The 26,611-nt window shown below is 39.1% G+C and overlaps 1 long non-coding RNA gene across 1 annotated transcript; it reads right to left on the bottom strand.

The window, feature by feature from the left end:
* Positions 1–995: 995 nt before the first annotated feature.
* Positions 996–26,403, bottom strand: LOC118998575 (uncharacterized). Its single transcript, XR_005068892.1, has 3 exons — positions 26,225–26,403; positions 25,193–25,264; positions 996–1,262 (listed from the first exon to the last, which is right to left on the bottom strand). It is a non-coding gene; the product is annotated as an uncharacterized LOC118998575 (long non-coding RNA).
* Between the last annotated feature and the right edge of the window lie 208 nt (positions 26,404–26,611).

Here is a 26,611-nt window from a genome sequence, read left to right as displayed (position 1 = left end):
GGTGTGGGTTCCTGGTGGGCAGAGAGAAAGAGAGAGAAAGAAAGAGTGAACACTTCTTTTTTTCCTCTTGGGATTCCATTAGCCTGGGTTTGGGATGGACCAGGTGCTTTTTCAAAATAGCCAATTAACTTCTCAAGCTTTCATGGGCTTTTGATGGGTTCACTCCCTAGTCAGACTGACAGGCCTCCATGGTCAAGCAGCGCCCCCTGGGCCCCCCAATAATCTGGTACCAGAGGGAGAAGGGAGGAGTGTTCACCCCCTTTGTGGGGCAGTGCTATGGTCCCCTGGGGTGTGGAGCTGTAGCTTCCCAATGAAGCAAACAGCCTCGTGCTCCCCAGTTGATTAAGCTCCACATCTAATTCCCTTTGCTTCTTTTGTTAATAATAACTAGTTAACTACCTACGGTAACAGTTTGGCTTATTTCATTTATAGCAGAATGGTATTCATACAGGGGGAGACATAAAACTTTTCTTAATCAGCTTGGGCTGCTTAGCAAAATATCAGATTAGGTTGCTTAAACAACATTTATTTCTTATTGTCTACAGTCTGGGAGATCCAAGATTATGGTGCTAACATGGTTGAGTTCTTGGTGAGAATCCTTTTCTTGCTGGGCAGATGGTCACCTTTTCTCTGCATCCCCACATAGGGGGTGGGGAGAGTGAGCTCCGGTCACTTCCTCTTCTAATAAGGGCAAAGCTCCCATCGTGGGGATCCCCTCCTCATGACCTCTTCTAAAGGTGATGGCCTCCCAAAGGCCCCCTCCAAATGCTATCACACTGAAGCTTAGGGTTCAACATTCAGTCCATAACAAAACTTATTAGAAAGTGGTGTTTTCAAAGTAAGCATTCGCATTAAAAAATGGGGCCTGTATGTAGAGCATGCCGTCCACACCCAGCACGTGGCTGGGGCACGTGGCTGTTCTTGTTCCTGACCCTCCATCCTTTTCACTTCAGCGCACTTCCCGTGACTGCCTTCGGGTTGCCCCGGGAGGGATATTCTCTTCCGGAAATAGGTTTCCTTCATTTTGATGCTCTTCCTGTCACCACAGATCTCTTTATATTCTTTTCACTGGAAAATTGGCTCCATCTGACATTTTAGCGTCTGCCCTTAACTGCTTGTCTCATCACACATGTCCTTGCGGCCCCTTCAGGACCTGGAACCCTCTGCGTGTTGTCATGGTTCTCGCTGTGCCACAGTCACTAACACCTAGAGCACAACACTCGGAGCATTTAAACTTGGGAATTTAGAAAACACAAGAAGGACTGCAGGGCATAAGATATTCATACCTAATTTGCATTAAAATGGTATGGTTTTACTTTTAGATGCTATGCAACAATTTGTTTAGTTAGAGGTAGCTACATGCATAGCTTGAAGAACATTTCGCTGAAACATCTTATGAACTCGGACAAATATTCTCATTCACAGTAAGAATGTGGTAGTTGGGTTATTTTAAGAGAGAGGTGAAGGTCTAGTTTCAATGGCATTATCCATGCACACTTGCTAAGCTTTTAACTTGGGGGCGAGGCTTTCACAGATGGTCCCGCCTCCAGGGGCCCAGGGAACATTTGGAACAGGCCTTTGGTGGGATACATCATGCAGGCTTTGTAGGTGCGCACAGCAAATACTTGTACGAAAAAACACTCGCTTAATATATCCGGTGACTGGGTTGTGAGCACCAGAGTAAAACACCTCAGCCCTTCGTGAGAAACTCCTTTCATTCCAGTACTGTTTTATTTGGCCCCTCATATAATTCATTCATTGAGATAAGTCCCAGAAATAGAATGACGGCTATGAGGTGGTTCTTGCCCTCAAAGAGCATATAGAAGATAGAGTGCAGTGAGCTCAGTATCAGCTCATTAATGCGTGTATGGGAATGGGCATTTCTGCTGCACTGTGAAGGGCGGATGTGCTATCTCAGAGGGAAGGTGGGAGGAAAGGGCCTCCCACAAGCAGTGAGGCATGATGACCAGCATGGCCCCATGGCAGCGAGAGAGAGCATGAGATTTTAATGAACTATCGGCATGATCCTTGAAAGTGTAGTCTTGAGAGAGCATGAGATTTTAGACCCACAAGTTCAGGGTGCCAGGGGAAAGTCAAGGCTGGAAGTACCGACTGTGGTTATTGGCTGTTTGGTAGTTGTTGAAACCAGGGGAAATCATTATGGAAGGAAAGAATTCAGAGAAAATGAGAACCCCTCCCCCCCAATAACTACGGATAGTTGGAGGAAGAGAAGACAGTGAATGGGACTAACAAAGAGACGTCAGAGAGGTTTGGAGAAAAGCCAGAGTAGAGACGCTGAAGTAGACAGGCTTCAAAAAGCACTTGAAGCAAAAAGTAGTTGATATGTGTATTCTGCGGAAATAGAACTGAAACAGTATCTCAAAGCATTGGCTCTCCAGCACAGGTTTTATTTATTTGCTATGGTTTTAAGATGTTCTAAAACATCACTAAAAGTGTAAATGGTCTTGTAAGAGATTTTGTCCTGTGTGGACATGTTGAATGTCAAATCAGCTTTCCTCCCAAATGTTCAAGCCGTGGCATAATTATAACTTTATAGGGATGCTGAGATTTGAACTTCTTTCCTGTAGGCCTCCCATTAACCTCGACCACATTGAGAAGTGTATGAATCCGTTTTGGCGCCTTTCCTTCTTCCCCAGCCAGATTCTAGAAAAGTTGTTCAGTCTGCTGGCCCTTAAAAGAGGAAGTGCTAACAACTCACAAGCAAAGCGAAATTGCTCAGAAGGAATCTTCAAGTCCCACTTTTGAGTTGGACGGGGGTTGTTACCTGCAGCTCAGGAATTTCAGGGAGCTGCGTTCTCACCATTAGGTGAGCCTTCTTGTGTATCTGGAGGGGCTCTGTTCTGACCCTGCTCTGTTCAATACTCTCACAGCAATTTGGAGGAGTCCTAGGGAGTACACCAATGGAGAGAAGCCCCAGGGGGCAGATGCTGGTTCTCAAAAAGGTAGCATTTACTCACAGTCACAGTTGTTCAACGGTGGTTTGGACCTGTCAATACAGAGAGCTTTTTATACCCAGAGGTGTTGAGTGCTATAAAATCCTGGATGTTGTATGAGCCCTGGCTGGTGTAGCTCAGTGGGTTGAGTGTGGGTCTGCAAAACCAAAGGGTTGCCAGTTTGATTTCCAGTCAGGGCATGTGCCTGGGTTGTGAGTCTCTCCCTCTCTTTCTCCTTCCCTTCCCCTCTCTCTAAAAATCAATCAATCAATAAATATTCTTAAAAAAAAGAGAAAGAATAGCCATGAGATGTACAGTACAATATAGGAAATGGAGTGGCCAAAGAACTTATACTCATGACCCATGGACATGAACAAGCAGGGAATGGGCATGCTGGGTGGAGGGGAGCAAAAGGGGGACAAATTGGGACAACTGTAATCGTATAATAAATAAACAATAATTTAAAAAAAGAAAAAAATTCTGGGTGTTTTAGGGTCATTTTCTGCTGATGGTGGGGATTGAATTAGATGACCAGTTCCTTTCTTTTTCCAATTCTAATGTTTTCTATTCTAGTGTGGAAGCAAAGGGACCACCTACTAACCCGACAAGCTCAGGGGAGGCCTGCGTGGTGACCTTACAAATTCAAAGACCTAAAGTAACCACACAGGATAGTCTGAAATAAAACTTTCTAACTAAAAGCTGTTCATGGTGGGCGGTTTTGTCCCTAGGCAGTATTTTTCCCTAACAAAGGTCAATCTTCACCTTAACTGAGCCTGTCAGTTGTCTTTTTGCATCTAGGATAACACACCACAAACACGCCTTTGCAATAACAAAGTAACTTTCCTTTCTCCAGACCTCTCAGGGCACAGTCACCCTCCCGCCAAGAGACCACAAATTCCCTCACTGTTACTATTATCATGTTAATTGTTGGCTGTTAACTGTCCCACACCCACCGGAGTAAAAATATGTGTCTATCATTAACTTTGTATCCAGTCTCAGACATGTCCCATTTTGCTTCCTCCCTCCGCCCTAATCTATCACCAGTGAATTTCAGTAACCACCTTATGCCTCCTCTTTCGGTTGTGATGTAGAAAAAAAGGTGCTAAACTGCCATTCTTGGGAGCATTTCTCAATCTGTTTGAGATTTTTGCTTCCGGGCAATTGTCGTCCGTTGGGCTCAAATAAACTCACAAAAAAATTCTCTACAGTTTTGAATGTTTCTGACGTTGATACTAAGGATATTCGCTACATCTGTACAGCGTGGGTGTGCTTTCCTTGTAAGAAGAGTGGAATAAGAAACTCGCCATAAGGATGCTGTTCCCTTTGGCCTCTTCTCCCTACATGAGCCTTGCTCTACGGAGCAATGAAACCACAGGGCGCACCCCTGAAGGGCTGTGGGGAAGACTCTCCGGCATACTCAGCACTTCCTTCATTTATCGAATGTTATTTGTAGCAGATTATATCTCTGTTGTTCAGCCTTTCTCCATCATTGGAGGGACAAAATCCTCGTTATTAAGCTCTGTAAAGCAGTAAATGTGAAGTCGATTATATATGCAGAGGGCTGCAACTGTGCCCTTGGAGCGGTTCTTCTTCAGGTCAGGGACACAAGCTCGTTTCGTCTAACTGCTTCCCGGAATGTGCATCGAGGGCACCGCTACTATTACGGAGCATCAGATCATAACCTGCGTGCTGCTCCCGTATGGCTTCGAACGGTCTGCATTAGGGCCACTAATTTCCTGTGCGCCACACCAATTAGTCAAACCAGCTAGGAATCTAAATACAGGCTTGCTCCTTTTGGTAAAAATCTCGACTTCCTGACAATCCTCATGCTTCTCACTTGATACGTTTAGGAAAATATGCTCATGCCAAGCTTCTGCAGAACTTCATTTTAGAATTGCAGACATTCTTGGGTTCAGCAAATCAGAATTCAGTGCTTTCCTTTTCAGTTCTATATTGAGGAAACCAAATTAAGCTAAATAATCATGATTATTGTGACAGTTTATAATGACTAAATAGAGAATTTCACACTTGACTGATTGTCAGGGTTGTCTCCATCCGTTCCTGACACGAATTTCCTACAGAAGGGGATCAGTGAGAGCCAAATAAACTGTAGAGGAATTTTATAGCCCTATCCTACTTCCATATTTCTTACATAACTTCCAGGTGCCCATAAAATGGCCCAGTTAGTTCTTTATTCCTTTAATCTACATGCTGTTTCTGGCAACCCATTGGTGTTGATTGGTGGTGATGGTGGTATTGATGGTTTGAAAATTTGGTGATAAAACAACTTTCTTGAAAGGCAGAACAAGAGACTTAGGAGGTTTGGAGGTCATGCATCCTCTAATGTCTTACATGACTGACAGTGATTTGTTCCTATTGTGGCTCTTCTCTGACCTGTTAACCAAGGGTGAAATCCTAAAAAAATGTTTAATTAACACGCGCATCTAGTATAACAAAGCTCTTGTCTCAAAGTGTAGGCTGCATGGAGAAGACAGTTCATAAAATAAAAAAAAAGTATTTACCTCCCCCTATAATTACTGTGGCCTTTTCTACTTTTGTCCTTTATCTTATTAACATCACAGTGGGACGGTATGTCTGACCGGTACTGGCAGGCGCCTATCTGCCCAGTTCCTGGGGAGACTTTCAAAAGGGTCCAGGGTTTCAAACACCGTTTGCTCCTTCTTGTGAACTTTTGCAATGTTGCGTCCTTTGAAAGTAATGGAAGATCAGGTTGCAAAACAGAAATGTTTCATTGATTAAGAGTGCTGAATTTGCTTCTTTCAAAACCATTTGGGTTTTTCTACAATACACATAAGGATTGTGTAGAAAAGTTTGTACTTATTGGACACTATACAGATCTTCATGAAATAATGTTTTGTGTTAACCTGGACACCAGAACTTAGACACTGTCTATAATCTCAAAATTTTCTCATAAAAAGAATTTTTAAAAATATGGAAATGACTTGGTTTAAATGACTTGGTTTTTCTCTTTGCTTGTACAAAACTGTGACTCTCTTTATATGTTGGCATATCATTGATGTATCTGTAAATTAAATGATTCTTTAGCTATTTGAATGGTATGACATTTTGAAAAGAAGTTGTTATTCTCAAAGAAGATTTGCTTTTTTTTTTTTACTTTGAAATATGGTCAGTGGAGTTACAAGATTTTCTCACTATGAAAACTAGCTTTCTAAGCCCAACTTTGTGGCAGCATTTTGAAATTAGGGATTGAGACAGTTATACTGCAATTTAGATAGAAATCTTACTGTTCAGTAAAAGAGGGGAACATTTTAAAATACTGCAATTTTATAGTTAAGTATGAAGTTTTCATTGCATTTAATTATTGTATTTTTTCTGCTTCCCAGTAAGGTTTAACCTTAGTTTTACTCGCAGTTTAATTGGTTTGGGATGTTAACTTTGACAAGTGGGTTTCTGGTTATGAGTATTTACATAAGGACTAACCAACATGAAATTCAAGCTTAGTGAGATAGTGCAATAAAAATGACCAATTAAAAACTTCTTTCCCTTTTGCATTGTGGAACCTACACTTTTGAAGGGCATAGGCAACGGTTCCTTATCATACCATGAAACATGATATGCACATTTTCATTTGTCCTCAAAGTTAAAACTTTTCCAGAATCAAAGAACCAAATTACTCAGTGTCTTTTCTGTGCATAAAAAAAAGCCCCTTTTCTTTACAAGGACTTTCAGTTTAACAATTTTCTGTGGACCTTTGAGTGCGTAGTACAGACTGGCAGACAAAATGATCAAAGTAAAAGAGTCGTCCAGTTTTAAGACTCAAAGCAGCTTCTTCAGCATGAAAATATCGGAGGTTCTCACAGGCACATGCAGGGCCTGGGAGCCAGAGAAAGGTTAAGGGAGTTCTAATAGAGGATCATTGCATTCTCCGCATGCTGATGCTTTCCTCACCCGTTTGGTAGCAGGTTATCCCTTAATTTATCTTCTGCCCAAATAGCTTCTGTAGCCTTTATTATCTGATTATGTGTGTTCGTTCCATTTGGCAGTCACTGAGGAGATGGAGAAACTCCTGGGTCATGAGATCCAATATTGTCCCCTGCAGTAGTTAATTGAGACTACCAATAGAACTGAGAATGTAGGCGTTTGAAAACAAACTCATCAGCTGTAAAAAGGCAAGATATGTGACCATGACAAATACAGAGACAGCAGCCATGCAGCGAACTGTAGTAACTGTGGCTTGAGCTCCCCTGGTCAGGCAAAGGAGTGGGAAGGAAGCACATGCAGGGTTGGGAGGGGCTTGTCTCACACAGCCTGGCAGGGTGCACCTGCATGGCTGAATTCTCATTTCATCCTTAATTAATTTTTCTCCTATCACACCTTTTTTTAAAAAGCATATGTGTAGGAGCTATCAGGAACTAGAGTTGAAAAATATAGAAAATGTTGCATTGTCACTGAAGATACCTTACATTTTGACATTTTTATTCATATAATATATTTTTTGGTAACTAGATTGTAATTCAAAGGAAGGTTGAATTGCATTGCCATTGATATCTGCATGAATGCAGTCCTCGGTGATCAGTATATATTGAATGAATTAAACTTCAAAATTTTAGAGTTTCTGGATCATTGTAATCTAATCAGTTATCAGTGTACATTGTTACAGGAAGCATTTGATTTGAATTGTCTTAATTTTGTTAAATTATACATTAAAAAACCCTCAAGTTATAATTTGAATACAAACTTGGAACAAAAGATACAAGTAGCAAATATTTAATATTAGAACTTTATTTCCCTTATGGTACAACAAAACATGAGTGTAAAAGCTAATTTCGCATTAATTAAATTGGATTCTTGGTGCATTTTTGTTTACTTTCTTAGCTTAGTATACACTCATTGCTTCCACTGTGCATAATGCAGTTTTGTTATGGCATGAACTGTATAGTGAGCCTTGTTGGAGCTTTTATCTGTTTATTTCTATGGTTTGACACCTGTTCTTACAGCAAGGAGAATGTGTGGCAGTGCATGCTGGGAACAAAGGGAGTTCAGGCTTCGGGAGAGGGAATTATGAGGAACCAGAGAGAGAGGCCAAACACTTCGGTCCTTAGGGGAAGGGGTTGAGATGGTAAAGCAAGTTATAACCAGGTCCTGTAGATGCATTAGAGTCACAAGTGAGGCATTACCACCCCAGGAACATTTGATGTGAAAAGAAGAGGGTATAGATTCTACTTTGGACCCTGCTGGAGCAAAGATGATTTATGTGTTAAAGAGGTAGATTCTTTGAGGAATTTTGTTTGAAATAAGGCAATGGCATAGCCTGAGAGACCCCTAAAGATAAAACAAAGACAAATATGGCTCCAAATAGCCGACTAAGATACAGAATGAGGTGTTGACAAGAATCCTAAATGCTCAGAAATTCCAAACAGGGTACAGCCATAGAGGGAATCTAGATGTCTTAGAATTGTTTAGGAGGAAGGCACAATTTGTATCATTATGGTGGCTTCAACATGGTAGTATGTACAGAGTAACCTAAATTCATAGCTGCTTAAAAAATCCTTAGTGTAACAAATTTGGTTTCTTTTGGTCCAACCCAATTAGATTACGCCTAATTTGGGTTGCTAGATTAAATACAGAGCACCAAGTCAAATTTGAATTTCAGATAAACAATGAACTTTATTGCAGTATAAGTATGTCCTGAATATTGTATGGGATATACTTATGCTGCGATATTATGATTTCTGCATAAAAATAATAAGATGATAAATATTCAAAATCTTTTGGATTTTAGCACATTTCTCAGATGCCTTTTATATAAAGGGTAGTTTAGCTATCATGAAGTGAATCAGTGAAATATTTGTTTTGAAATTAAAGGTGGGGAAAAAGTAGGTTCAAGTTTTTGAGTACACTAAATGCAGAGCTTGTTCTTGTATTATTGATTGTATTATTTTCCATTGGATGACTGTAAATATATTTTGCCCCACCTTGAACAATTACATTCCAGCATTTATTTTTGTAGAGAGAAACAAGGTTGAGGCTAGCATTATTTTATTTATCTTCCTTCTAGTATACTTTTTGGATTACTTACTTATCCTTGCAATTTAACTTTTTATTGGGATATTCTCACTGTTGACTTCAGTTTTCAAATTTTCTGAGGCAGGACTTCAAGTTTTTAAATTTTGTTGTGACCTGGAATATTTCTTTGTACATTTTTTCCTATTATTCCTGAATTATTGACTCCTGTCACTACTCCAGGGAAGTAAATGGTTTTCAGTTTGGTCTCTGTTTTCTCTTTTTCTCATGCCTGGTGTCACTCTTGTCATTGTTTTACTCAATTTAGTTTTATCCTTCTAATCCTTGAATGGCTTTTTTCATACTGATAATTTAATGTATTTTTGTAGTTTTATATCTACTTTTGTTGTTTTTGTAAGTTATTCTTGTGTTTATTTTACTTTTATATTATTTAACATTATTTTATGTATAATCTTATGTAATAAAATTTTTTTGTGTGCGCGAATTTTTTTTGCAAGTGGTTTTCTGTTTACTATGATTCATAAGAAAAATACATCATAGGTGATTTCTATAAATCTTATTAAAATTAAAAAAATTTCTTTTTGAAGTACAGTTGACATACAATATTATATTAGTTTCAGGTTTATACCATAGTGATTAGACATTTATATAACTTATGAAATGACTGCCTCAATAAGTCTGGTATCTATCAGGCACCATATATAATATTATTATTATTATTATTTTAAAATTTATTTAATTATTTTTCAAGTACAGTTTTCTGTCTATTACTCCCATCCCACCCCACCCCCCCGTGCTCCCCCCTCCCTCCCATTTCCATCCCTCTCAGTTGTTGGCCAAGTATCCTTTATATTTGTTACTCCAAGTCCCTCCCCTATTTCCCCTGAAATCCCCTCCCCTCTCCCCTCTGGTCACTGTCCCCCTGTTCTCTATTTCAGTGTCTTTGGTTTTATTTTGCCTGCTTGTTTGTTTTGTTATTTCCTATATAATATTATTGACTATATTCTCTGTACTGTACTTTATATACCTGTGACTGTTTCTAACTGGCAATTCATACTGGTTAATCTCTTTCCCCTTTTTCTCTTTTCACCTCCCCTAACCCCTCCTATTAGATGACCAGTTTGTTCTCTGTATCTATAAGATTGTTTCCACTTTGCTTGTTTATTTTTTTTTTCAGATGCCACATAAAGTGAAATCACACAGTACTTCTCTTTCTCTGTCTGACTCATTTCACTTAACACAGTATCTTCTAGGACCATTCATGTTGTTGGAAATGGCAAGATTTCATTCTTTTTTATAGCTGAATAATATTCCATTGCATACATAGATGACACCCCCTCGATTCATTTGTTTATCAATGGACACTTAGGTTGCTTCCACATCTGGGCTATTGCAAATACTGCTGCAATGAACATAGAAATGCATATATCTTTTTAAATTAGTGTTTTAGATATCTTTGGATAACTATCCAGGAGGTCTAATCAATCATACTTACATAAGGATGCCTCCATAAAAATCTCTGAACTGTGGGGCTTGGAGAGCATTCCCATGCCAGAAGGTTGGTCGGCCCCCAATTCTACTGGGATGGATGCTCCTGTGTTCAGGGCCCTTCTGCACTGTGTGCTATGCATCTCTTCATCTGGCTGTTCATTTGTGTCCTTTAGTGACCTTTGTAATAAACTAGCAATCTAGGAGGTAAAAAATATTTTTAAAAGTGATGGTATTAAATACACTTAATTTACATTTTGGCTAAACACTTTATATGTGAGTGCTTCTTTAGACAGTTCAAACAGTAATTTAAAGTGATTTTAATTTTAGTTCTATTGACTTGCATATTAAAGACATATGGAGGGGAAAGAATTAAAGTTTCTGTTCTCTACTCAAATGGAACCTGAAGAACAAAGATACTATTTGAAGTTCTTTCTCAATACTTATTTCTACCATAAATCAATGACTAAAACTTAAAAAAATAAAACTTGGTAAATGGTTACCAGCCATACATCATTCATCAGATTATACGTGAGAGAAAATTCTTATTTCAAGACTTAATTCTCTATGTTACTCTTATTTGTCATAGCCCTTCATATACAGAACATATTGAATTAAATTCATCATTATATTTCTATTGCATTTGTACTTGCTGTTATTTCAATAAAGGCAAACTAGATAAATGTCTTCATTGTCATTATTTTCCCTTTCTTCACAGTTTCAATTCTGCTGGATTTTGTAAAATCTCCCTTTAGCTTCACAAGTTGCTGACCCTCTTAGCATTTCCTCCAGTAAATCTGTGGCTTTCTATTCTCTACACTGATCTTTGACTCTACTGGAATCACTGCATTATTTAGTTATTGGAACCCCATTCTCCAGATATCTCATGGCAGAAAGAAAATAACTACAACATGGTGCTCAAGGGTAAAACTTAAAAAACGTTCTAGAGAGGAAAGCAGGTGTACCAGGTGTCACGTGTCTTACTCTAATCCTTGCCCCTTTTTACTGTGGGTTCTCTCCCCGTGAATCGCCTTTCAGAGTCCCATTGTTTATCCAGGGAACTTCTTTTGCTCAGAATCCCAGTCAGCTCCGCTGTTCTGACTGTAACCGAATGACTTATTCGGATCCTGGTAATACCTCATGTTTCCATTAGCTTCTTACTTTGTCTTAAAGGTGTGTTGTCACGTATCAACTAGCGGCTTTGACATGGGTGATACCGCTTCAACGTTCTCAAAGAAGAATTTGTCTTTTACTTGCTGCTCTTAGATTCTTTAAGAACTATATCTTATCTGCAATCTTTTTGGGAATTTAATTTTTGAAGACCTGGTAATGATTTATTACAATGTCTTCATTGATCTATTTATGGCGGTAACATCCATTTGGAAAGTGGGTTACACCATAAAAAATAGAATAAGAGCAGCCATTCTGTGAACAAAAACAAAGGAATCTGACTTTCAGTACTTCACCATTTTGTGCTTTGCACACATGTCTAGCAACCTGGTCATGACCCTTTCTAGATAGAAATGTGGTTATGCGACCTAAAACCTCAAACATGGTTTCATAAGTATAGTGGGAAAAACATCTTCTTTCCAAAGCCAGTCTTCCTTTTCTTTAGAATCTATCTGCTTTTTCTTAGTTACTTTGGATTACTTTTCCCACTTCATTTATTATATTTTTAATATTTATAAATTAAGAGGGTTAAACATGATATTGTAGAAAGGCTAAACAACCAAACATCACTGGCTTGAATGTCAGTTTCAGTTCTATGGCTAAATAAAATGGCTATGTGACATTAAGCTGAATTTCTTCATCTCTCTGGTCCCCGGTTTCCTTCACGTGTAAAATAAAAGTGGTTAAATTCTGATGCATCATCTGGAATTATTCTTGTTGGTGGACACACAGGGATTAGCTGAACTACCTGCTATTATTGAATTTCCTTCTCTCTTTTAGCACTTGTAAATTCATGTCTAATAAATTATAGTAGTGGTTAGGTAGAGCAAAGAAAATAATTTTGCTTACTGACCAGAACCCTTTAAAATAATTTCACCTCTAGTTTTAGAAGCATAGTTTCTATCCTACCATGTTAAAGGAAATAAGCAACTATCAGTAAGATAACTATAACCATTTAATTATATACATAGCATGGAACAAGCTCAAAAATACAAAAAAAATAAATTATACTATCATGATAAGTTCAGACCAATAGAAGTATTGCAAGCTTCAAAAAGTGGCATGCTTTATTTAACTGGACTTTCTAAGATGTTAATAAAATGTTAAAAATATATGAGTGCGGGCAAGTCAAGGGACATTTTGGCACTAAATCAGAATGAGTTTTCTGAAAGTCTTGAATCTCTTAGAGAGTTCTGTGTTTCAGGTATGGGAAGGATCATGACTTTCATTATTGAAGAATTCATCTCTTCCTCTTGAAACATGGTATTGAAGAAGTATAGTGAGTTAATTTTTAGTCATTTTCCCTCTCTTTACTGGTGTTCAGATATATCAAAGAGAAGATTTTTTTTCTTTTTCTATTGCTCAGCTTCCAATATTGTTCAGGGTATTGTCTCTCTGTCCCATTTTCATAGTCTACAAGTTGATTCAGAGAAAAGACTAACTTTGTCATTTCCTTGTTCCTCTGAAACATCCGATACAAATTACATGTTTGCTTAAATACATCAGTATTTTCCAGGAATGTGAACCAAGAAAGATGAAAGCAAGGGTTTAGCAATTTAAACAAAATGATGAGATCAAAATACCTTGGGTAGAAGGTACTTGGAAGGACTTTTGGGTTCTTCTCTACCCATCACAGCTGTGTCTTGTTGGAAACCCCATGCCGCCCAGACTCTGTGCTCATTGAAAAGGAACACTTTCTTTTTAAAAAACCTCTGAAGGGTTAGGAATTAAAGACAAAAAAACAACAACAGAAAACCAATAGCAATCTTCTGAATCCACAGACACTCGACTGACTCAGTTTCCATGGTGGTATATTAGAAGGCATTAACATTCGTATTTAACAATTTGCTATTTGTCGTTTTATTGATTTACAGTACCTGTGTGAATGGTACATTATTTAACAGAGATTTCTTAAGAATTTTGCCGATTTTTAGCCTGATAGCTATTAATTTATGTTCTTTCACATTTATTGTGTTAGCCCATTCATTAAAAAGTATAAAACTAAATTGTATTAGATGAACTATGTTCAGAATTATTAGTCTCCTTGGCTAAAGTGGAAATATGATTATTTAGCTTTTTAATGACATATGTTAAGGTAAAAGGGAATCAAATGTTCAAAGTGCTAAGTGCAGAATTGAGAATTCAAATCTCTCTTTCCAATGCTGACTCACTGTAAGATGCGAGAAAAATGTTTCCTGTTCTGTTGTAATTATAGTGATGAGGCACCTTGAAAACAAGCCATTAATTAATAAAGCTATAGTTAATTGTAGCTGCTTTATACTAGTGGCCTTTTGAAGAGTAATCAGATGTTAATGTAACCTCACATTATATAAGATAATGAAATAATATACAGTGTTTTAATTGCCATCTCTTTGTAATTTATTTTAATCCACCCTCTCTGTTCAGCTCTCTCTATATCTAGGGCCAGTCGAGTGTCTTTTATTTCTTACAATTACTGTTTATTCAAATGTTTTTGCCCTGAGGAAAGATATAGCTTATTTTTGTCCCTATCTCCATTTAACTTATGCCACTGTGTTTTATTGGCCACATTATTTCTTTTCTATTTCCAAAAGTGAAATATCTCGATTGTGTTTTGAGTCTGTCTATACTTATTTATAAACTTTTTTTCAGTGTGATAAGTATAATATTTCCATCATAAGCCTTAACTGGATTCTATTTCCTGATTGAAATAGAAAATATTTTTATAGGGATTTTGTAGCAACCACAATATTAAATGTTAAATTATTCCAGCTTTCAGGTCAGGAGTTGTGTCAATTAACATTAAAAGTAATTAAGAGAGAGAGTTTGGGGAGGATAAATGGTGATAGAAAGGAGACTTGACTTGGATTGTTGAGCACACAATATAATATATAGATGATGTATTAGAGAATTGCATACCTGAAGCCTATAGAATATTACTAACCAATGCCACCTTACTAAATTCAGTGAAAAAACTAATCAAGAGGTTGGAGATGTCCACAGTTTGAGATGTCTGTCTATTTTTCTTTCTGCCAAAGATCTCAGTGAAGTGACAGAAATTATATCCTTAGAAGAATGCAATTAATATTACATTGTGAAACAAGAACTCATCGTGAGGTATTTCACGAAGATAGAAAGCAGATGGAATTTGAGTGATGGAAAAACCAGAAATGAGAGAATCATAACCAAAGGGACCAAGAAGAAGCCTAATTTTCCCCCCAGAAGAGCCTGAGAAGCTCTAAGAACAGAGCTACCCAATGAAATTGGTGGCATGTACAAACAGGCCTGGCTAAGGGCAGTTACTGGGGAAATCAACTAGCTACTGCTTTGGAAATAGCTGTTCCTTGGGCAAGTTCAAGAAGTCTCCCATTCTTGACTTTGCTGCTTTCTCTAAAGACATGGCACCTCCCAATCGTCCTAGCCTGAAGAGCTGGTGTGAGAGAAACAGGGTCAAGTGCCAGGTAACTTTGTAGCTTGCTCAGATGGCACACATGAACACATACCTCCACACTCTTACACACACACACACAGCCAGTATACTGAGGCTTGCTGATTGTTGTTAGCTCTTGTACCAACAGTTGTGGAAATTCTTTACCTGGTTGCTTGTTCATTGCCCTCATTTCCCACCAACAAGCCTGTTTTGGACACATGGTACCCACTTCCACAGAACATGCAATCAAGGTTCAAAGGCTTTAAAGAAGTTGCTGGGGATGGGGCTGGAAAGAATTTTCATAAATGCAGAGGAAACTCTTGCCAATCATTTAACTTAATTGGTTAGAATTCCACACATATACAAACATCACAAACACCAGGTTTTTAAGAAAACAAGTAGTATGAAGAGAAGAACAAAGGTGAAAACTGAAACCAGTGATCTCAGTGGAAATAGAGATAATACTGAACACAAGGGTTCTAAAAAAGGCTAACCATTCATTTCAAAGAGATTTCGGAAGATACCACTTCCAGAAAACAAAAAGACAAATGCAGAATGGAAAAAATGCTTCTGGGAATTAAACAACATGAGTGCCAAAGTACCAAATCTACTGCACAAGATGAATAATGGAAAGAATGTGTCTGAAAGCAACGTTGTTTACACAGAAGACACAGTTGACAATATCTCTGAGAATAAAGGGTAACATTTAGAGACGAAAAATAAGTTGAACATCTCTTAATATGAGCTCTATAAGAAGAGAAAATAACTATAAAAGTTATGAGGAAGTTTCCCCAAATGGTAGAAAGTTCACGTCTCAGGAGACCTTGAGGATCTACTCAATACTAAGAGCAGTTAATAAAAAGCAGAAGAGAAAGTGTAGAAATACCTTGTTTCAATTTCAGAATACTAAAGGAAAAATCCCTAAAAACTTCTGGGGACATGAAGAGAATTCACTTACAACAGGAAAGAGCAATAATCTTGGCATCTCTGGATCCTTGAAGGCAATGACACAATGACCTAAAAATTATAGCAAAGATGGCAGTCAATTTGTAATTCTCAATAATAACTCACACTGTCTATAGAGCATTATTCAAAATTTGCATTTTTAACATACATAAACTCAGCATTATACACAGCATCCTGTATGAGAAAGTGGCCCAGCAGGTCCTCAGAATAAAAGCGAGAGAGCTGCATGGACACAGAAGACAGGGTCAGAGGTCAGCATCACTAGAGGAAGGGTTAAAAGGACTTGGGACTCTTGTCACTGTTGAAATGAATTAAAGGTGTGAATGTTTTTAAAGCTACACTTCAATGGATGTTCCAACCACCAGTGGGACAAAAAAGAACTAATCCTACCCTTCAAGGTGATTCTAAGGGCGGAAATTTTGAAAGATGTTTACTTTTCTCTCAGTATTTCTTGAAATGTATTTTACTATGTAAGATGTCCTGGCTGGTGTGGCTCAGTGGATTGAACACTGGACTGTGAACCAACCAAATGATAGCTGGTTCTATTCCCAGTCAGGGCACATACCTGGGCCTCAGTTGGGGTCATGTGAGAGGCAACCATACATTGATGTTTCTCTCCCTCTCTTTCTTCCCCCTTCACCTCTCTCTAAAAAGAAATAAATAGAAACTATCTTAAAAATGTATTTTACTTTGTAAGTATATGACTTTTATAATAATAATGACAAAACTGACTAGTATTGAGAAGAAAAAGTCCCACATTCTTTGACATAATGCCGAAGAAAGCACATAAAATGATTTCATAATTCCTTTAAAATTAAGAAAAAAATTTTTTTAAAAAATTGAAAGGAATCAAGGTAAATGGTCAGAGGAGGCAATGGATGAGGGCAGAAGGGATAGAGATGGAAACAATTGCTTAGTTTAGGAGGATTCAGAAGCTAATGTGTTGCGGGCAGGCACGCAGCTCTCGCACCAGGGAAACCAGAACTGTCAGGGCTGCAGACTCCACTGTGTGTGATCTGCACAATGGCACAGTGTTCCGTGCTCGGGAGCAGCCCTTGCCTGGGCTGAAATGCTCTCAGTTGCAGTCTCGAAATTCGTAATCATTTTATCTTTGAATCCTTGTTTTGTAAGTGAAGCGTGGTGCAATGCTAGAGCAGGAGCTGGGGGTTCTGGGCCTTGGAGCCTCAGAGCCTCGGCCCCATCAGGTGGGATCCCTCTTCTCTACCTCCTCGCCTCCCCGAAATCCCTTGTCTGCCTCCTGGGGTTTGCCAGTTGGTGCTCTGCGCTCTGCTTGGCCTCCCCATTTCACCTCACCATGGCTGCCACCCTCTGGGTTGTGCGGGTGGGAGATGTTAGCCTTCTGCCCCTGTCCTCTGCTTCGGGAGAGACTTGGGCATGAGGACAGAGAGCAGGGGTTAGGCAAATGCCTGCTGGTGACTCAGGGTGGGATTAAGCTCTGATCCTCTTCACATGGTCTGGCTGTGCTATGGTGCATTCTGCAGACAACCAGTCGGGGACCTGGCAATGGACTGAATGTGTCTCTCAAAATTCTTGTGTTGAAATCCTAATGTGATGCTATTTTGATGTGGGGCCTTAGGGAAGTAATTAGGTCATGAGGATAGTGACTTCACAAATGAGATTAGTACCCATATAAGAGGAAACCTGAGAGCCAGCTCTTTTCCTACCATTCCAGGATGGAGAAGGAAGATAGCTCTCTGCATACCAGGGAGAGGGCCCTCACCGAGAGCTTGACTGTGCAGGCACCTTGACCTCAGCCTTCCAGCCTCCAGAACTGGGAGAAATAAATGTTTGCTTTTGAAGCCTCAAAGTCTACGGTAATTTGTTCTGGCAGCCTGAAATGAGACAACACCTTTCCATTCCCTATCCAGGCACAGAGCTCATTCCACACAGGCTGGGGTGTACATCTCTGCTGGGGGGCGGGGCCACAGACTGCGGGGAGGAAAGACTGACTTTGTCCTCTCCAACCAGGACTACAGATTTGCATTCTGCCCTAAGTCCTGCAAATTCTGTAGCTATTCCTAGAAGTCAATTTTGGATGGGTGGGTGGGCTGGCATCAGAGTAAAAGACAAAAAAACTGTACTTGAACAACAATTAAACTAAAATGAAAGCAAACAAACAACAACAACAACAAAGCCACGGCCAAGACATCCTTGGGTACCATCCTACTGTCCCTACTGGGGTCACGATTCTGTCTCCTTGTTGCCAGAAGATACTCCAAGTCAAGAAATCTTGTCGATCTTCATATGAGGGCCCCTGGCACAACTATAGCCACTTCCTGAGATGAGTACTTCCTTCTCATTCTCAGGAATATTTCCCTTTCTCAGAATAGTGACTAGTGCTACTTTGGGGATTCAAAAAAGCCACCCTCTTACTTTGTTGCCAATTTCAATTTCAAGTCACCTAGTAGATTTGTTCCTACTCAGTTAATACTTTTTGACACTTTATTTCCATGCCTTCCGCTACAGGCTGCTCTCATCTGCACTTTTCTGTCTCCCAATCCTGTTACTTTATTCTTGATACTCACCGAGTCTCTTCTTCCTTCTTCCTAATCTAGTGGCACAATTTAATTGATCCCCTACAATAACTAAGCTAGGTGGGATTTACATTGTTGCTAGTATTTATTTTTTACCAAGCCATTTTTCATTTTGGAAATGGTATTTTTCAACATGCATTATTTGTTCTTTGAGCTTATGTTGGGTGCTTTGTCTAAATAAAAATATAGGCACCTTGAAACATGGGAATACATCTCTGCTTTTAATTAAGCCTGTTCCTGCAGATCTTCATTTAGCTTTCATTTGAAATAATTTCTTGGTACCTATAGTCTGTAAGGGTTACCAGGGGTTGGCAACTTGCACATAAAACTGTCTCCTTAGAATTTTTTTAGGAGAGTTTTTTCTGTTTGAAATAGAAGGAGGAATACATAAACTATAAATAATTTTCATCTAGTTTATATTTTATTTTGATGCTCAGTTGACTATTAGGCATATTTCTTATGAAATTAATATTAATGTTTTAAATTGCCATTAATATGTTTTTTCCTTCCATACTTTCTTATCCATGTACTAGAATGGCCCAGATTGCTTCCTCTGGAAAACTGCAACAGCAAATAGGAATGATAGAAACAGGAATGGAGGTGAAGCGGGAAAGAAAAAGTGTATTAAAAATGTCTGGCAGGTAACTCTGGTCTGCTAAAGTTTGGAGTTTGGAGAACACTTTGACAAACTTAAAGTGTGTCTGGCTTTCATATTCTTCAAGAATATTACTTGATGTCAGACAATAGTATAAATGGAATCTTGGCAAAGGCAGAAGGGAAGAAATAAAAATACAATACATACTTTATCTTCCACATGGAAGGCATTATATTAAACTTCTTACATAGGTTATTTTATCTTCACAGTTTATCTGGGAGGTAGATGTTATTATCCCATTTACACAGGAGGAACAGAGGCTCAAAAAAGTCAATTCTCCATGCGTGGAGAATTGAGGAGCAGCCGAGTTCAGCTTTGTACATAAACCTGTCTGATTTTGTGATATTCTACTCCGCTACTCAGAGAATTCTATTCTGTCTTATTTATATTTGCTTTGTTTTCCTTTGAAATTCAGCGGGCTAATATTTGACTTTAATATCAATGAGACAGCCTGCTGCCTGACCAGAAAATCCTCACCCTTTCTCTGGGAGCTGTCCTAATTTAAAAAGCTGCCGGTCTGGGAAGGGTTCATCGTCTTCCTCCCATTGAATTATCACGCCTCTTACACTTCAGTTTATGGGTTCAGATTAGAGCTAAAGAGCTAACGCTCTTCCTAGTTATTCATCACTTTGTTTCACTGAGGACCGAGTTGGTTAATGTTTTACTGGGAAGATCCCCAATGGCCATGTTCTGGCCGGTGAGAAAAATTGGATTTATTTATCAATATATAACCAGCTGTGTGGGAGAGATCTTCTTCCTCTACCCCCCCCCCCCTTTTTTTCCTTGTTAGTTGATTTGGGAGGAATGTGAATAATGAGAAAGTAGGCACAAACTTTGAGGTTTTGGTTCTTCAAAGAGAAGAGTCATTCTGGGGCCAACTTTCACAATCCTGCCCCTTATAACCCCAATTTTTAAACTCCTAATTCAGAAGATCGTGGATAAAAGTTAAGCCAAAATCAAGGTGAGAGAGAAAATTGTGAGCCATGTCCGCTGCGGGGACTGTTGTTCTTTGCAGTAGAACCCCTGACCTCATGAATTAATAAAGCACACGGCTCTGGGTGTGGGGTAGATTCAGAAGTAGTGAGATGAGAGCGTTGCTCACCTAACCCTGCCAGCCAGCACTGCACAGGCAGAATTCGGAGCATGGCACTGCGTGGCCTCCTCAGAAATTGCTTTTTCAGGCTGTTCTTTGAAACTTCTTGCAGTTTTCCCACGCAGGACTTTTTGTTTCTACCCATTTTCTTCTAATTTTATGCAAAACATTGATGCAATGTTTATCATCTAGAAAAATTTAATCCCATGAGCAAGACACATCAAAAGCAAGAAAATTATTGTGATAAAGTCCTTTGCAATTCTTTTGTATATTTAGACAGTGTATGACATTGCTGTAGTGAAATCAGTTTGATTTAGAAAATTTTAACTATAGAAAATGATGGAAAGAAAAGTATGTTTTGAATTCCAATTTACCCTTTTGGTCTTAGAATAATTAAAATGTTTCCTGGACAGTTTTACTTTTTCTCTGTGACTTCACTGGCCTTTTCCCCAAATCATGTTAGTGCTGCTGTAACAAAATGCAATGGGTTGGATGGCTGAAAAATAATAAACATAGTTTTTTTGCAGTTATGGAGGCTGGGAGTCAACAGGGCTGATTTCTCCTGAGGCCTCTCTGCTTGGCTTGGAGATGGCCTTCTTTTCCCAGTGCCTCAAAATGGCCTTTCCTTTGTGTTTGTCTGTGTCCTATTTCTCCTTTTCTTATAAAGACATTGGTCATTGGACTGGGAACCGCCCATACAACCTTATTCTGCCTTAATTACCTCTTCAGTGATCTTGTGTCCAAAGACAGTTGCATTGAGTTATTGGGGTATTCCTGTTCATTTTACTTTTCTAGATTCTCAGCGGAGACCCCTTCATTCCCTCTATAATATAAGGCAGATTAACAGGAGAAAAATGAACAGAAGTTTAATAACATGTATATCTCCTGTAGACATGGGGGATTTCCAGGAAAACTGAGTAACTCCCTGAAATGACCGAAGCCTTACCTTATACACTGTTTGTTAAAGAAGAGAAAGTCAATCGAGTAAATCCGAAGATCCAATGGACTCCTCTGAGTCATCTGTGAGTCTGGGCAGCATCCTATCTGGCACACAGAGTGGTGCTCTGAGAAGCTGTATGATGTGGAAGACTTCTATAGGCAGAAATGACAGGATAAGTCATCAGCAGAAACGAACAAATGATTGTTTCCGGCAAGGTTACTCCCCTGAAGGGGGGCAAGGGTCTTATTAGTCAGGTTGCCTCAGTTTCCCTTGAAGGATGAAGAGGGTGTGCATGACAGATAACCTCATTTGTACTGACCGGAAAATTCCAGACTGATTCCATCAAGGTTATATTTCTGGAGGAGGTTGAAAACTGCAGCTCGCTCAAGCATTAAATCCAGGTTTTGTGTCTTGAGCTTCAGCACAAGTGACTCTATTCTGGGCCCGTGTTTTTTTCTCTTTAACACATCCTCAACTGAACACAAAAGAAAGATCTTGGGGGTGGTTTCCCGGGAAAGCACAATAAACAAGTAACAAGGGTAGGGTTGTTATCCAGATTTAAGTCAGTATCTTTTCCCTCCGTGGGAATGATGATTTAGTCAACCTTCTTTTCTTGGTGTAGAGAGGGATACTCCCTCACAGCCCAGGGTTTCCCCTATGAATGTAAATTCCTCTTACCATAGGCTAATTTCCACCGGGTTTCCAGTGCTTCTCTGGTATCTGCTCTTTCTGAAAAACAATCAGCTCAGAAGAATCACTACACCAAAGGGGCCTAATCTGGGGTGGCACGCACTGCTTTCCTTCAGGGAATTAGGGCTTCGACATATGAATTTCAGGGGGACTCTATTCAGCTCATAATACTGCCCCAAATCTACTCACAAACCAGCAAGCAGAGTGACCCTTGGTGAACACAAGTCCGACCGGGTCACGTCTCAGCTCCCAGTGCGTTCTTGTCCACGCCCATCTGGTGCCTGGCAGAGGGGAAGCACTCAATTCATCCTTTTCCAACAGACGCATGTTGTAAGTGTGCTTGTCAAATTGATGATCAGTGCAACACTTGCTTAATAAAATACAGCTCTGTCTACTTTTTCCGTATAACCATATAAACGTAATAGCCATGCATTCCAAGCCCTTAGTTTACATTGATGCAACTATATTCTGTATGTTTAATGCATCTTACTGAGAATTTAAAAGGCATAGAAAGGTCAAAGGTTGAAGAATTTGCAACCATGTCTATTAATCCTGTACCAGTTTTCCTACATATTATGAGCAACATGTTTCTTAAAACCACATGTAATTGATACAACATCCAATTCTGAACACTCATAAAAGGTAGAGCAGGCTTTTTATTTGATGTAATTTTCTTGATATCAGAGGAAATGTGCATAAAGCTTTGTATTCATAAAGTATAACTTAGTGCTTTTAACAGCAGCCTCGGTAATTAGTTGGGTGATTAAAGGACTATAAACTGGAATTTTAACTCAGAGAGGCATCCTGTCTAATACCTTGGGAAGTCCATTTACCATGACTTCCTCTATTTTCCCATCTACAAAATAGGTTTAAACCCAGATTCTCCATGAACTTCTCATGAACTAGGAATCAATCGGTTCAGAAATGGCAGAGACCTCGCACGGATATCTGGTTAAGTCCCCAGCTCTCAGGCACATTAACTTCACGAGGGTAGAAAGTCACTTTCTCTATCTGAGTTTTGAAACATTTAAAATATTTAATGTGTTTTCAATGTTATTTTTATAGAATATTACATAAAACACTCCGAAGTAATACCCACGCAGTGTTATAAGTGTGTATCATACGGGAAGCCAAACTCTAGCGAATGTCTGCCACAGAGGTGAATGTATTTACCAGGGGCAACTTGGTTGCATCTTAAATTTTAAGGCTGATCATGAACATATTTAAACTAAGGTCGTCATTCTCTTTCATTAAAGCTCTTAGCACCTGCAGGTCCCGATTCGCCCGTCTGCCGCCTAGCCCCCTCGCCACAGACCCCAATCTGAATTTGGAACTGAGCTTTAATATTCTTTTTTCCTTTCTGAAATCATATCCTCTTCAAAGTGCTGGCTTGTATTTCTTTTCCTGACTTTGCTGCCTCTTCTTTCTCTCTCTCTTTTTAATGCATACCTTGTTACTAACAAAACTATCAATCAAACCCTTTATACATTTTTACAGTTCTGCATTTCTGGTATCCCAAAGGAATTTTATTCCTACAATATTTACTGCTGGGCCACATTTATTCATCTTATTTTGGGGGGCAAAAAAAATCACATATCTTGCCTTTATGTATCCAGTTTTCTGCTGCGCTCTTCTTCCCCTGGGATCCTGAAGGAGCCGAAGTTTATAATACGGAAGTGATAGTGCATTTCAGGTCGGTGTCACTTGGGTGGCCTCCTGGAGTGGTTCCCGATCTGGGAGTAGGATGAGGAAGGCTATTGATATTATCTCCTCAGAAGGTCATGTGTTAATGGAAAAAGTGATCCGGACTCTTTTTAACCTCTTATCACCTATTCTGCTATCAGTATATATGTTAAGACTATTGCAATAGGGGAGACAGGTGGAGCTCAGTTCCAAATAAAAGAACAAGTGGGCATTTTTACCTAAGGGGGTGTATGTGTGCCGTGGAAGTGGGGGGTAGTTGGCGGATGGAAAAATTAAAGAAATCAAAGGGTAGGGGGGATTCTTGTTTAACCGACCTAACCGAATTTTTGCTGAAGGCAGACCATGGTGATCAGATAGCAAAGGTGAGACGGTAGAGGATAAGAAATTTGATCAGCTATCAGGGGTGATCAGCTCTCCGAGGTGGGAGGATTCTCCCTAAACTGGCTTAATAGGATTCTTGCTAAAACTGGGCCATGCAGGCCCAGCAAAACTCAAGGTCAATGCTTAGCTGTGAAGAGAACTCACAGCAGCCTGACTGATGTTTGAATAAGGAGAAAGTCTTTCTCAGAAACTTAGATTTGGGTTGGGATGAGAGGGGTGGGAAAAGTGAGTCTTGTGTATTTCAGGACAGCTCTTTAGATGGCCCTGATATTGACTGTTTCCTGAATTGGGAAAATTGGCTTGACATGTCTGTCTTAAATCCCTGGAAAGCCCAGCTTGTTTCAACTATGCAAATGTTCTCTATAGTGGGTCTCAGCTCCAGTTACACACTGGAAACATCTAGAGAGCTTTTGAAAACACAGATGCTCCAGGACCCATGACCATTGCTGTATGTCTTTGGGAATGGGTTTCAGACAATGGTGTTTTTTAATTTTCCCCAGGTAACCTGGTGTGCAGCTGGGGTTGACCATCATGTCTCCAATATACCAAATTTAAGAAACATTAATGAGCCATGTCCCTTTCCTGTCGCAGAAATTAAAATGATTTCTAGAGTTAAACTTGGCAAATTCTTAACATTGGATTCTCTGAGCTAAACAACCACAGTTTTCTTATATTTTCTTATAGGAAATATTTTTCACACTCATTTATGGGCCGATGGGCATTTCCTCACACCTTTTTCAGTCTGGATACTCTATATTAATACAGGTCTAAAAAAAAAATACAGGTCTGACATTTCTTACACTGTAAAATCAAATATTTCCAGGTCCTTCATGACTTACCCAAAGTCATGGCCCAGCAAAGCTCAAGGCCAATTTTGAACTTTGCTGAAGTTTAAATTACTATTTCTAAGTCATCTTTGTATTGTTTTTTTTCCAAGAGGGGTTACATGACTAAGGAATGGGTGGGGGTACGGGGCACAGTCTTCAGGAGATGAGGACCTGTGGTAACCTGCAGTTTTTGCTGGGTGAGGCAGAAACTTTTTCTGGTGAACTTGTGCTGTGGAAAATTATGTCCTCTTCTCTGAAGGAGCTGTCCACCTGGCTGTGAGTCAGCAGTGTGGCCCTTTGGTTGGAAGAACGATGGTAAGAGCTGTTCTTTCAGTCTTGCTGTGAAATGCTTACCATCAGGCAGTCACCTTCTCAGAGAATTTTAGGACTTTTCACAAGTCCTTTCATTTTCCTTTATCCTGTAAACTGTTATGAAACAAATTATTATTAATAAATTATATTTCAGTAATACCTTTCTTTGGCAAGAGCTCCCAGGTGGCAGTACATAAAGAAATAAAAGCATAAATAAAAGTATTTCTTATCCCTCTTAACTCTGTCTATTGTCTGAAGCAATCATTGCTAATCCCTAGAATTTCACAAGTATTTTAAGTTCCACAAAATCCTTTAACCTTGGAGGATAGGAGCCATTAGGATGAAATATTTGTAAGATTAGGAGTTTTCAACTTTAAAAACACCTAAGAGGTGTATAAACTCTGACTCTTTGGATAGAAAGAGCCTTGGAAAAAAATTGAAAAATTATGTAAATGTGATATTTTGGGGAGATTTTTAACAAATATTCAGCCGTATCTTAACCAAGAATATTACTAACTTGGTCTAAGTAACTAGTCACTTAAAATGTAGAGTGTTTTTAAAGACCAGATTAGAATCTTAGCCAAAAAAATAAGATTAACTATATATTTTTGGGGGGGTAGAGTTTTAATAACTGGTGAAGATGGCTAGGGTTTATGCTTGTAGCACTTATTTTTTTAAATTTGTCTTAATTCCCCATGCAAAAAGCTGAAAAGGAAAACCAGTTGAAAACAAAATACACAGTGTATAGCACAAAAGTAGTGTCTGTGTTAAGTTATCATGTCTACATGCGATTATTTCAAGGATGGATGCATGTGGAATATTGGAGAAGGATAAACTTCTCATAGAGTGCAATCGAAACGTTAAAATTCCATAACATAAAACATACCTTTCCTTCCTTAGTTCTCAGCACATTCAAAATAAGCTCCACTTTCTTTTTTTGCTTACACACCAACATCAGAGGCCGTCATGCCTGCCTGGCTTAGATAATAACCAGGAATCATTGTCTGAGGTCAGGTACTTTGTACAGACTTTAGAATCAACTCATTACTGGAGATGACCCAAAGTTTAGCATACCTCTTGATTCTGCTTACTCTGGGAATTAGGCTGTAGCTCTGGTAACTGAGTCCTCTGAGGTCACTTGTTAAAGCTGATACCTTTTAAAAAATCGATAATCAGGAGCACAGCTTGCCTGAAACCAATTGCTATGTGAGTCTGTTTGTTTTCTGAGAATCCTAGACAATGACATGGTTTTCGAAGTCAGTGGGGCAGTGACGAAGAAGTTAATCATTTGTTCTCTAGCTTTACACGTGTCTGAGCTTATCATTAATCATCAGTGTCTGTGGGTGTGCTAGCATTTTTTTTGGACTGGCGAGTTATAAAAAAATATCTAACTGGTGGGTAATGATTAACAGAAAGTGTACGGAGAAATACCAGTGCTGTCAGTTCACTGTTTTGTACTTA

The sequence above is a fragment of the Sturnira hondurensis genome, unplaced genomic scaffold (genome assembly GCF_014824575.4).
Source record: "Sturnira hondurensis isolate 20B ecotype Veracruz unplaced genomic scaffold, ASM1482457v3 Scaffold0014384, whole genome shotgun sequence".
Classification (NCBI taxonomy): Eukaryota; Metazoa; Chordata; class Mammalia; order Chiroptera; family Phyllostomidae; genus Sturnira; species Sturnira hondurensis.
The sequence above is the reverse complement of the archived record's forward strand: the minus strand, read 5'-3'. Positions and strand labels throughout refer to the sequence as shown.